Below are 10,421 nucleotides of genomic sequence, written 5' to 3'. Positions count from 1 at the left end.
GCTACACGTCTGTTCTTATTTGATCTGCCAGGGGTTTCCAGGCTCTTCCTGAACCAAAACATTTTCCACACCTTCATTCTTTGGGTGCAAACTTTCACTTGCAGTTACCATTGAGTTAATCTGCAAAGCTGATATCTTGAGAGAGTCAGAGATAAAATTCCCTTACCGTCCAGCCTTTTCTCTGACACGAGTGTGGGTTAGTTTGTTAGATTAGGTAGTTGTCATTTTAAACTGAGGGAGATACTAGAGCAGTAAACTGTAATTAATGAAGGAGAAAGAGGAAAGAGGGGAAGCTAGTTTCAAGGAAGGGAGAGAGAGAGAGAGAGAGAGAGAGAGAGAGAGAGAGAGAGAGAGAGAGAGAGAGAGAGAGAGAACCAACCAAAGGAGGGGACAAGGGCGGTACACTATATGTAACATGAAGGGGGTGTGGGACTGAAGTCAAACTACTTAATTCACGTTTTTACTAGGGTTGGTCCTGTCTCTGACTCATTTCTACTTCTTGTTCTGGCAAGTTATAGAGCCACCTATTCAATTTGGTTGAAAGGAGTATGGCAAATAAGCATAATATTTCTGGTTTTTCCAATCTGACCCTGTTGGAACAACACTGAGTAATTTAATATGAATATACTGTCATCCAAACCTGACCCAGAGCGACTTGCCTGATGGTTCCTGGCTGCTAATCTTGGTTTTTAATGTGCTCTCTCAATGGAGACCAAGACAAAAGTTTCTAGTTATGTCCTGTTTTCAAGAGGGTGATTTTACACTGACTGATGGGAGCAGGCTGCTGTGTAAGAAAACTGACAATTAGAGGCTTGTGAGGTGGAGCTGGAATGTTTAACATAACAAGGCATCACTTTAAAAAATAATTTTAAAATGAATTGCCTTGATTTTTACATTTACCCCTATAGTGTCTAATGGAAAATTTAGAAGGGAAGTGGTCTTAGGTAGAGAGCCTAGCTAACCATTGGAAGACCAAATCCTGACTTACAGTATTCGTATAAAAGAGGGAAATGCTGACCCTGATGTGTTGACAACAACATGAAGACAGGGAATTTATCTCAGAGAGCTGAAACTGTTAGGCTGAGTAGTACTTCAGCAAAAATGAAAGCAGAGAACTGTAAAACATTATACAGACATAATGCAAGTGTTTTACTTTTACAAAAAAACCTATCATTACATTCATTAGCCAATCTTTTTTTTCTGAGCATGAAAATAATTTATTGATTAGACATCTGATTTATTCAAGCAGTAGGCCTACTGAACACAGCTGTGGAGTAGGAAAAAGAATTCCATCCAGCACCTGAATCATTTCAAATTTCCTGGGGACAGTTTATGCATTCTGTATTATAGCCTCACCCTAAAACATCCACATGTGCTTGATGTGGATTAATCTTTTAATAAAAGGACATGAGAAGCTTTGTGTATACCCAAGTTGGCAAGTTTCATTAGTGATATGACTTTCAGAAACATTCTTAGACACAATAGCATTGCCTGCAGTGACAGTCTTTGATAATTAAATAAAAGACTACCATTAAATATAATCTTACGAGCAGAAAGGAAAAATATATGCACCTTTGCCAATAGATTGCTTTACATATTGGGGAGAGTGTCATAACAAGATTTTTCCTTCTATGAGAGTAAAAATTACCTTTAACTGACATCAACTTTTAATGGATACCTAAATATTAAAAATCGGACAAAAATAAAACCAATTTAACCTAAATGCAATTTAGGGAAGAAATGTAGGTCTAATCATATGAAAAAAGAGCTGCACTTCTTTGGCTAACTCAGTAAAAACTGCCAATTGAACATTTTCAGATAAATTTTATTTTTAAAAAAGCAGTAGATCAACATTACAATTCAAGAATCTAATCTAAGTATGCACTTGACAATGAAGTACATATGAGTATGGAGGGAAAAAGATTTTCCAAAAAACCATCAAATATATTATCTCCAAATACCCAAATAATAAAATGCTTCTATAAGCCTTTTGTTAAGTGGAATCATAAAGAACTAAAAATTTATTGCTAAGAAAACAAATCTGTAATACAGTAGTATGAATCTTGGGTATTAAGCATAACCTGTTGAATCAAGTTAAGAAGTTGATGTGGCAAGAAATTTGTGGGTTGTGTGTGTGTGCATACGTGTGTGTATGAGGCAAAGGGAGAGACAGACTGTAAGCCATTTGACCCAAGAGCAACTGAAATATTTAACTTGTTCAGTTGAGACCAGACACCATCATTTTAATTCTCCATTTTTAGAAGGCAATTAAAAATTACAATTCCAATAGCCCACAAACCAAATAAAAAATATTGTAGAAATTAAAACTATGTTCAAAGAGCTTTTTTCCCAGCTCATTTTCTGCACCCCAAGAAAAATAAAAGCATCCATGACTATCACAGATGAAAACAAAATGTCATTGAAATCAGTTTTTTCCCCCACTGAGGTATAAAATTTATATAGAAACTTGATACTATACTATAACAAATTGTACTTCTCATAGTTCTGTTGTAATTTTCTTTAAACCCTGTTTAATGTAGTTTTTAAAAATTGTTGTAAAAATGTTGTTTTCATGATTGTGAATCTGGTTCCAGTTCTTTTTCACCTATTTGTATATCAATAGTTAATATACTACCAGTTCTAATCAGGAAAAAAATCTTGGAAATATCTTCATTATGACAGCACATTCAGCAGAAATTACTGATGTGCAAGAAAACCATAAAAGGTGCAGTTCTTCAAAAAGGACATTTTGTTGATTAAATTTTGCTGTCTGATTATTCTTTCCCATGTCTCTTGTTGAAAGACTTTCCATCTTGTAAACATCAGAGTGCACAGTCTCACTACTATGCAGTTTCACCTCCTTGGACAGGAAGGCTGGTTCAGAGCTAGTGAAAAGCTAGAGGAGTCTGAGTTTTAATGGCTGATAAACCTTACATCCTGCAGAGGAAGAAAGCACTTTTCCTTTTTTGCTACGTAAGAATGTGGCAGAAATGTATGCTGAGGTAGCCCAGTCAATCCCTTTTTTTTTTTTTTTTTGTAAATTTGGTCTCAGAATATTTATTTCTGGAAGGGTGACATTTCGAAGAAGCCACTGCTGGGACCAGCTTCCATTGCAGTCTCTAATGCTGGGCACCTGGGTATCCTCTTCTGTGGCTTTATCCAGGCACTGATTACTGTTCACATGCTGCAGGGTTAATTTCACTGGGTCATACGCCCAGAGTTGTTTGCCTTTTTAGGTGGTGGCGTTTGAGTATGGTAATGGGGCCATTAAGTTTGGACACGTCCAAGCAAAGGTCATCTGTTCTAATTTCTTTGTTGGCAGTATAAGAGAAAAACTGATTACCTCCCATACCATGACAACTAAAAATTCCAACTTTTTCATTCTCTTTTCTAGCCATGTTATCTAGACACTGATTTGTTTCCACATTTCGTATCTCTCGCAGTGAGAAATAATGATGTGGAATCTGAGAATCAGGGTAGATATTCTCAAAGTACCAAGAGAAAGGTTTGCATTGTAGTTTGTGTCTCAGACCAAGTCTTGATGATATATCTCTATAATCTATCTTTGTAACACCAGGTGAAATTATATAGAAGAAATTCTTGAATTCATCCACACTTCTGCAAGTCGTCTGTTATTTTTATTGATGATCTGCCCCGTGCCTCCTGGAAATGTGTAAGGTGTTGCTTCCCGAAACACATGTCCATCATGTGAGCATGTAACAATTTCCAAAGTTCCTCCACGCTGCCAGGTCCTAAAGGAAATGTCTAGATTTTCTCCTCCCCAAATATCCATTCCAGTATCATACTTTCCAGTTTTCTGAAAGTAATCTCTGTCTATTGAAAAAAGGCCTGCCATTGTAGGTGTTCTGACAGAAAGAGTTTGATCAGCTTTCCTTCTGTACATTTCTCTTTGGGGAACAGGATACCAGCGAAAATTGAGTTTCCAATTAAATCCACCATACATCACATCAGAGCCTGCCATATACTCAAAAGTATCATCGCTGATCATATCGATGATAGGACATACCACTCTTCTCCTGTCCTGTTTGATCCAGGCTAAGAGAGGCTCCAGCCAGCTGACTGTGCACTCACAATGAGCATCTAAGAAGGTGATAGCTTGACCTTTGGAGACAGCAGCTCCTTTTAATCTAGCTCTGATCAATCCAGAACACTGTTCCATTAGAATTACTTGAACTGGCACTTTTAGTTTTTTCACATAACTCTCTAGAGGTCTTTTCAAAATGTCTCTTTCACTGGCATCATCTACTAGAACAATTTCTTCTGCCATGTGTCTTGGTGAGCAATTAATGACACTAGGAACAGTTCAAAGAAGTGTGCTCCAAGCCTCATTGTGGAAAACAATCGCGACACTTGTTGTTGGAAGATTATCTGGATACACCTTTGTTTTACACCATCCCAGCAGGAAGTCCTCTCTCCTTTCTGTCATCACATTTGTTGCATTCACTGAAGTAAAGCAGCAGGAACATACCCAAGAATACCCAAATCAAGGAGGTGGCTAGGACCACCTTGCAATATGCAAATTTTCTCATGGCACTTTAAATCAAATGCAAAATTTTAAAATACATACATACACACACACACACACACACACAGAGAGAGAGAGAGAGAGAGAGAGAGAGAGAGAGAGAGAGAGAGAGAGAGAAAGATCATGAAAATTATCCCAATCCAGTTTCATCAGAAATCACGTTCATACCCCCAAATGGGTTTTTCAAATGAATTCATATTCCCAATCCACATATCCCACATCTCCTCGCTGTGCCCGCGGCTGCAGCAGCGGCGGCGGGCGCTCCTTTGGGGCAGCCCCCGCGGTCGCGGCGCGGTCCCGCGGGCCACTGTCCACCGCATCACCTCCTCGGCCGCTGCCCGCGGCTCCCGAGCAGGCGGGCGAGCCCGGTTCGGGCCCTGCCTCCATCGTGGCCGCCCCCGCCTCCGCGCCAGGCCTCCTGGGCTGGGCGTGCTAGTCCAGGCCGCCCTGCCTGCTGCACCGCTGCGGCTCGCTCAGGGCCCCTCAGGGCGGCGGCCCGGGGCCGCGGGGCCGCGGGGCCGCCCTATTAGCCAATCTTTTGATGTTGAGCCAAACCCTTTTGACTATGGAGCTACAATTTTCTCTTTTTGCTTTATGAGACAAGGTCTTACTATGAAATCCAGTAACCTAGGCTGGCCTTGAGCTCACTATGCAGGCCAGGCTGGTCTTGTACTTGCAATCTTCCTGCTTCAGTCTGCCAAGTGTTAGGATTACAAGCATGGGCTACCGCACTCTGCTTGTTTTAGTTTTTCTTAAAGGAAATATAGAACTTGAGGACAATTATGAAATAATACAAGTTTAGAATTCTTCTATACTTGGATAATGTATTTCAGTTTTCTTGGCCATGGTAATTTATGGCAGTAATTTATCTCTCTATGGCATTCAGGTGTATTTTATAAATTCATTGTAAAATGTACATAACGTACAATTTATCACCAGCCACTTTCAGGTATTGATATCCTTTTTAATAAAAAAAATTTCATGCATATTTAGTAAAGTATATAAAATTGTTACATCTTTACATTAGCAAGGATAAGTCATTAAGAATTTGGGAAACTAGGGGCCAGGGATTTAGCTCAGTGGTTCCGCCGCTTGCCTTGCAAGTTCAAGGACCCGAGTTTGATCTCCGTACCAAAAAAAGAAGAAAAAGAAAGAAAAAAGAATTTGGGAAACTAGGGCCAGGGATTTAGCTCAGTGGCGCCACCCCTGCCTCACAAGCGCAAGGTCCTGAGTTCAAGCCCAGGTATGGGGAGGGGGGAGAAAAAACAAAAAGAATTTGGTACCGAATAGTTTCTGTGGTGTGAAAAACTAAAAGTGTAAATAAGGATCAAAATGTATAATTGATATTGTGAAATAGGAAGAAAAGGTCTAAAGGAGTAGGGGAAGTGGGAGGGGTAGGGGAAAGGAAAAAAGGGAAAAGAAAAAATATGAGAAAAGGAAAAAAATGGAAACAAAGTCTTTGTTGTTAGACTTTTTGGGGGGGGGGGCGTACCAGGGATCGAATTTGGGACCTTGGACTTAGGCGGTGGAACCACTGATCTAAATCCCCAGCTGGAAACAAAGTCTTTGTAAATAGGGAAGGGAGGGCAGGGGAATGGGGAAAAAATAAGAACTAAGATACATCATGTAAAGGTACAGGATCCCAATGATGAATGTAACTGTATTGTACCTAAAATGTACCAATAAACTTAATGGAAAAAAAAGAATTTGGGAAACTAAAACAATCATTTTTTATGTAAGTTTCATCAGGACAGGAATTTTGCCTGTTCTACTGGTTGCCGTATCCCTAGCTGCTAGAAGAATGCCTGTTATATAATAACACCCAGATACTACTAGGAACAGAATGAATTAAGGGCTCTTGTTGGTGATGACTTTGCTGGAAGAAGCATAGATGTTCAGGTACTCTATGCTATGTCCCACTCATACACATTCGAGACCACAGGTCTGTTTGGTGTGTCTTTGTGGGGCATTAGTTAAGGTTAGGGTTTAAGTCTAGGTGGTTTAATATACCTTTTATTTTGTTTTGAAGAAATGTTAGTCTTTGTTAGTTTGTTGTTAATCTCTTTATTCTTGTAGAAAGAAAAGGGAAGGGTAAATGATCAACACAGAGACTTTGAGTGTTCAGGGGAAAAGAGACTTTTAAGCCTTTCAACAAAGTAGTTCCTAAACTATTCTATTATATAATATAAACCCCCAAAAGAATAAAATCTTATTTCTTAGGACTGGGGATTTAGCTCAGTGGTTCTGCTGCCTGCCTCACAAGCACAAGATCCCAAGTTTGATCCCTGGTATCAAAAAAAAAAAAAATCTTTCTTTTTTTTTGGGTGGTGGTGGTGGTGGTACCGGGGATTGAACTGAAGACCTTGCACTTGTGAGGACCTTGCACTTGTGAGACAGGTGGTGGAACCACTGAGCTAAATCCCTGGCCAAAATCTTCTTTCTTTTTATCAGAAAACATACTCCAGTGACTCAGCTTTCAGTAAGCATTCTCTCTTCTTCATTGTTGTTCAAATGACCCCCTTTCTCTTCTCTATTTCTATTAGTGGAAAGCCTTCCCAGTATCCCCAACAGCAACTTGAATTGGATGAAAAGTTAAAGTGTCTGCCAAAAATCTGTTTTGTCAGTCAAAAGTCACATTTTTTAGAGTCCTCCTCAGCTTAGGGTATGGACTATATTTTAGTTGCATTAATAGTGCAAGGTAAAAAAAAAATAGTGCAAGGTTAGTCTGATCTAAGCACACACATGCACCTGTATACACACACACACACACACACACACACACACACACACACACCCCTTCTCTGTCCTTCAACCAAAAGCAAAAGCAGTTTTATGTATAAATTCCAACAGATGCTTGGAGAGATCACTTGCCCGCCCTTCCAGCAAACAGCCTGACTCTGATATTCAGAATGCAGCAAGGGGGATGTGGGGATGGAAGATGTTAAGCAATGTATTTATAGCACTGTTACCTTCTTGGGGCATATGATTACGTTTTTCTCAGTAGCATATGAACTCTTTGAGGGCAATGCCTTAGAAAAGCTATTGGCCCCAAGTAACAGAGTATCTGATAAGAAGAGGCTTAAACAGAAAGGGCTATTTTGTCACAAAAGGAAGAACTTGTAGGCATCTTCTTCTGATGATGGCATAGCTCAACAATGTCTAAGTTAAGGTCATTGCAATTCTCCATCCTTTTCTCTTACCATTGTAAGAGGATTGCTATAGTCCCTTTTTGGTACCAGGGATTGAACTCGGGTCCTTGTGCTTGTGCAGCAGGCAGCGAAACCACTGAGCTAAATCCCCGGCCCAATAGTCTCTTTTTATATAGAAAATTTAGTTTTCCCCAAAGCACTTTCCAGTAGCCTCTTCATTTGAAAATTGTCCAGATTTATGTGATATATTCACCTCTAACTGCAAGGAAAGGAAAGAAACAAGTACTTAGTTTTTCTAACCTTTACTGAAAGCAGCCATGGGAAGCAGGGGCTGGAAAAGACACTGTTTATTTAGGTAAGCATTAGTCTCTGTTCTTTAGTATCTCCAGGGTGGGGGTACCACGTACAGAGTTAATATTTGGTGGGTAGTGAGGGTAGGAAGAACAGGTTATTTAGACAATAAGTTTTACTGTGAATGTCTAAATAAATCAGCAAGATCTTATGTGCATTTTACTTTAGAACAATGATTTGGTTTTTGAACAATACAATAATATTTTCATAAAACAAAGTATTAATTTACTTTATAATACCTCAAATATTATAATATATGGTCTTGTTCAGACCATAACTATGACCATGATATCAAAATATGAATGTAATTGAAAATGCAAAAATCCTAGGAAATAGATTAAATTTTATGCAAAGTATCATTTGTTTCTAAGCTGCTATAGAAAGTTTCCTATCAAATTTCTGGTCTTCCAGGGCCTATCAGTTTAGTTCTCAGTTTCCGATTGATGGTCATCAGTGCCAGGTCACTGCCTCTCTCCTTTCCCATGATGTTGTTTGGAAAGGTGTGGTTTTTTTAGATGACATGGATGATTATTTTAGTTTAATTTTGGTTATAGATTAAGCTAAGAAAAATGAAATCACTGTAAGGCACCAAAGGCCTGTTTTGAAAGTGAAAACAAAGAACCTATAAATGTTATTTGACATAGACATAAATGGGGTTAAAGTTTGTACAGTTTTGATAAAACCAAAGTTCTGAATTTATGTTTACAGGATATATGCAAAAAGTTTGGTTGATTTTGTCTCTTTCATATTACTTTGTCATCATTCACTGAAAAGCATTCATTTATACTAGCAATATGATATCCATTCCTTGAAAATAATACTAATTTTATACTCTACTTCTGACAAAGTAAACAAAAATGCACAAGCTACTTTGCCTTGGACTTTTAAATTACTTCTTGAAAGTCAGTATATTTTACTTTAAAAGAGCTAGAGAGTAACTTTTGGTTTACCTTTTCTATTCTTTCCTATATGGATTTTATACTTATCATTACTTTCATTTTTATTTTTATTTTTATTTTTTTGGTATCAGGGATCGAACTCAGGTCCTTGCACTTGTGAGGCAGGCGGCAGAACCACTGAGCTAAATCCCTGGCCCCATTACTTTCATTTTTAAAAATGACAATGAAATATGTCTTCTACCTTTGAAGTCAAAGAAAAAAACATATAGATTTACTATGAAGCTCCTGAGAATTCACTTGGGACCCAGTAAGTAATATTAACAGCAAATAAATTTAGGACTGGAGGTAAAGCTCATTGGTAGAGTGCTTGACAACACACATGAGGCCTTGGGTTTGATCTGTAGCACTCTTTAAAAATCCATAAATAAATAAATATATTTCTATTTGGACATCAATTTTCCAAACAACTTGATTCACATGCCACTTCAGTGTTTGAAGATATTTATAAATAATTTATGATATTTTAGTCATTTCCAGAAACTTATTAATGTAAGGCAATAACACACAAGAGTGTGCAGCTTAGTTGATATATCTAATTAGTAATGTTTCAAAAAATTGACAGTCTATTCAAAGATGCTTGGAAAGAGGCTTATAAATTTTGAGTTCTTACACCTCATCTTTACTATAAAGCACATGTTCATGGTTAGAAAAGAAGGCAAAAACAGAAACAAAGCTTTTGTAAAGAAGGAGGGGTAAAGGAGTGGAAGGGAGGAAAGGGGAATGGGAATAAACAAAAACCAATATATATCACATACAGATACAAATTCCCAGTATGAACCTAAGAAATTTGTTAAGAATGAATATCTGATGAGAAAATTTGGTTCAATTAAAATATTGTCAGTTGAATCTTGACAAATTCTTACCATTTCTTATCAATTTTTATTTTCATGCTTGTGAGAATACATGACTTTCATGGAAGAATCTTGATTTAATTTTCTTTACTAGAAAACTGATATAATTAATGCATAACTGTTTTAATCATGTATATAATTAATACATGACTGTTTAATCAAGTATATAATTAATACATGACTGTTTAATCAAGCTCTGAAAAGTTGGAAGGAGGATTTGCCACCTTCTTAATTTGTTAAAGTAGTTTTTCAAAAGGCATTGAATTTCTTCTAATTATTTTGCAGATGTAGAAATCTTTTCTCTCTGTGTTTTGTGGCTGGATCTTATCTTTCTACAGTTTTTAACTTCAGACAAGAGTACATCCATATGTCTTAAGGAATTCAAACAGGAACCAAGGAACCTTGTACCTTGCCTGCAGCCAACACTGACACACACTTGCCCCACTGCCAGTCAGGAGGACCCAGAAACTATGCCCTTACCTCCCAGCTGATGCCGGGGCTGGCCTAGGCCCCATTCCAAGCCAGCAGTACCTAGGAATCTCAAGTTCTACCCCCAGTCATAGCT

General features: G+C 38.1%; 1 pseudogene; it reads right to left on the bottom strand.

Annotated features, from left to right (window-relative positions):
* Positions 1-1,605: 1,605 nt before the first annotated feature.
* LOC101703605 (polypeptide N-acetylgalactosaminyltransferase 1 pseudogene) lies at positions 1,606-4,757 on the bottom strand (annotated as a pseudogene).
* Between the last annotated feature and the right edge of the window lie 5,664 nt (positions 4,758-10,421).

This window comes from Heterocephalus glaber, unplaced genomic scaffold (assembly GCF_053883595.1).
Source record: "Heterocephalus glaber isolate CG9 unplaced genomic scaffold, H.glaber_assembly_v1.0 deba00001503, whole genome shotgun sequence".
In the NCBI taxonomy this organism is placed as follows: Eukaryota; Metazoa; Chordata; class Mammalia; order Rodentia; family Bathyergidae; genus Heterocephalus; species Heterocephalus glaber.
Note: the sequence above shows the minus strand (reverse complement) of the source record. Positions and strands in the feature narration are given on the sequence as shown.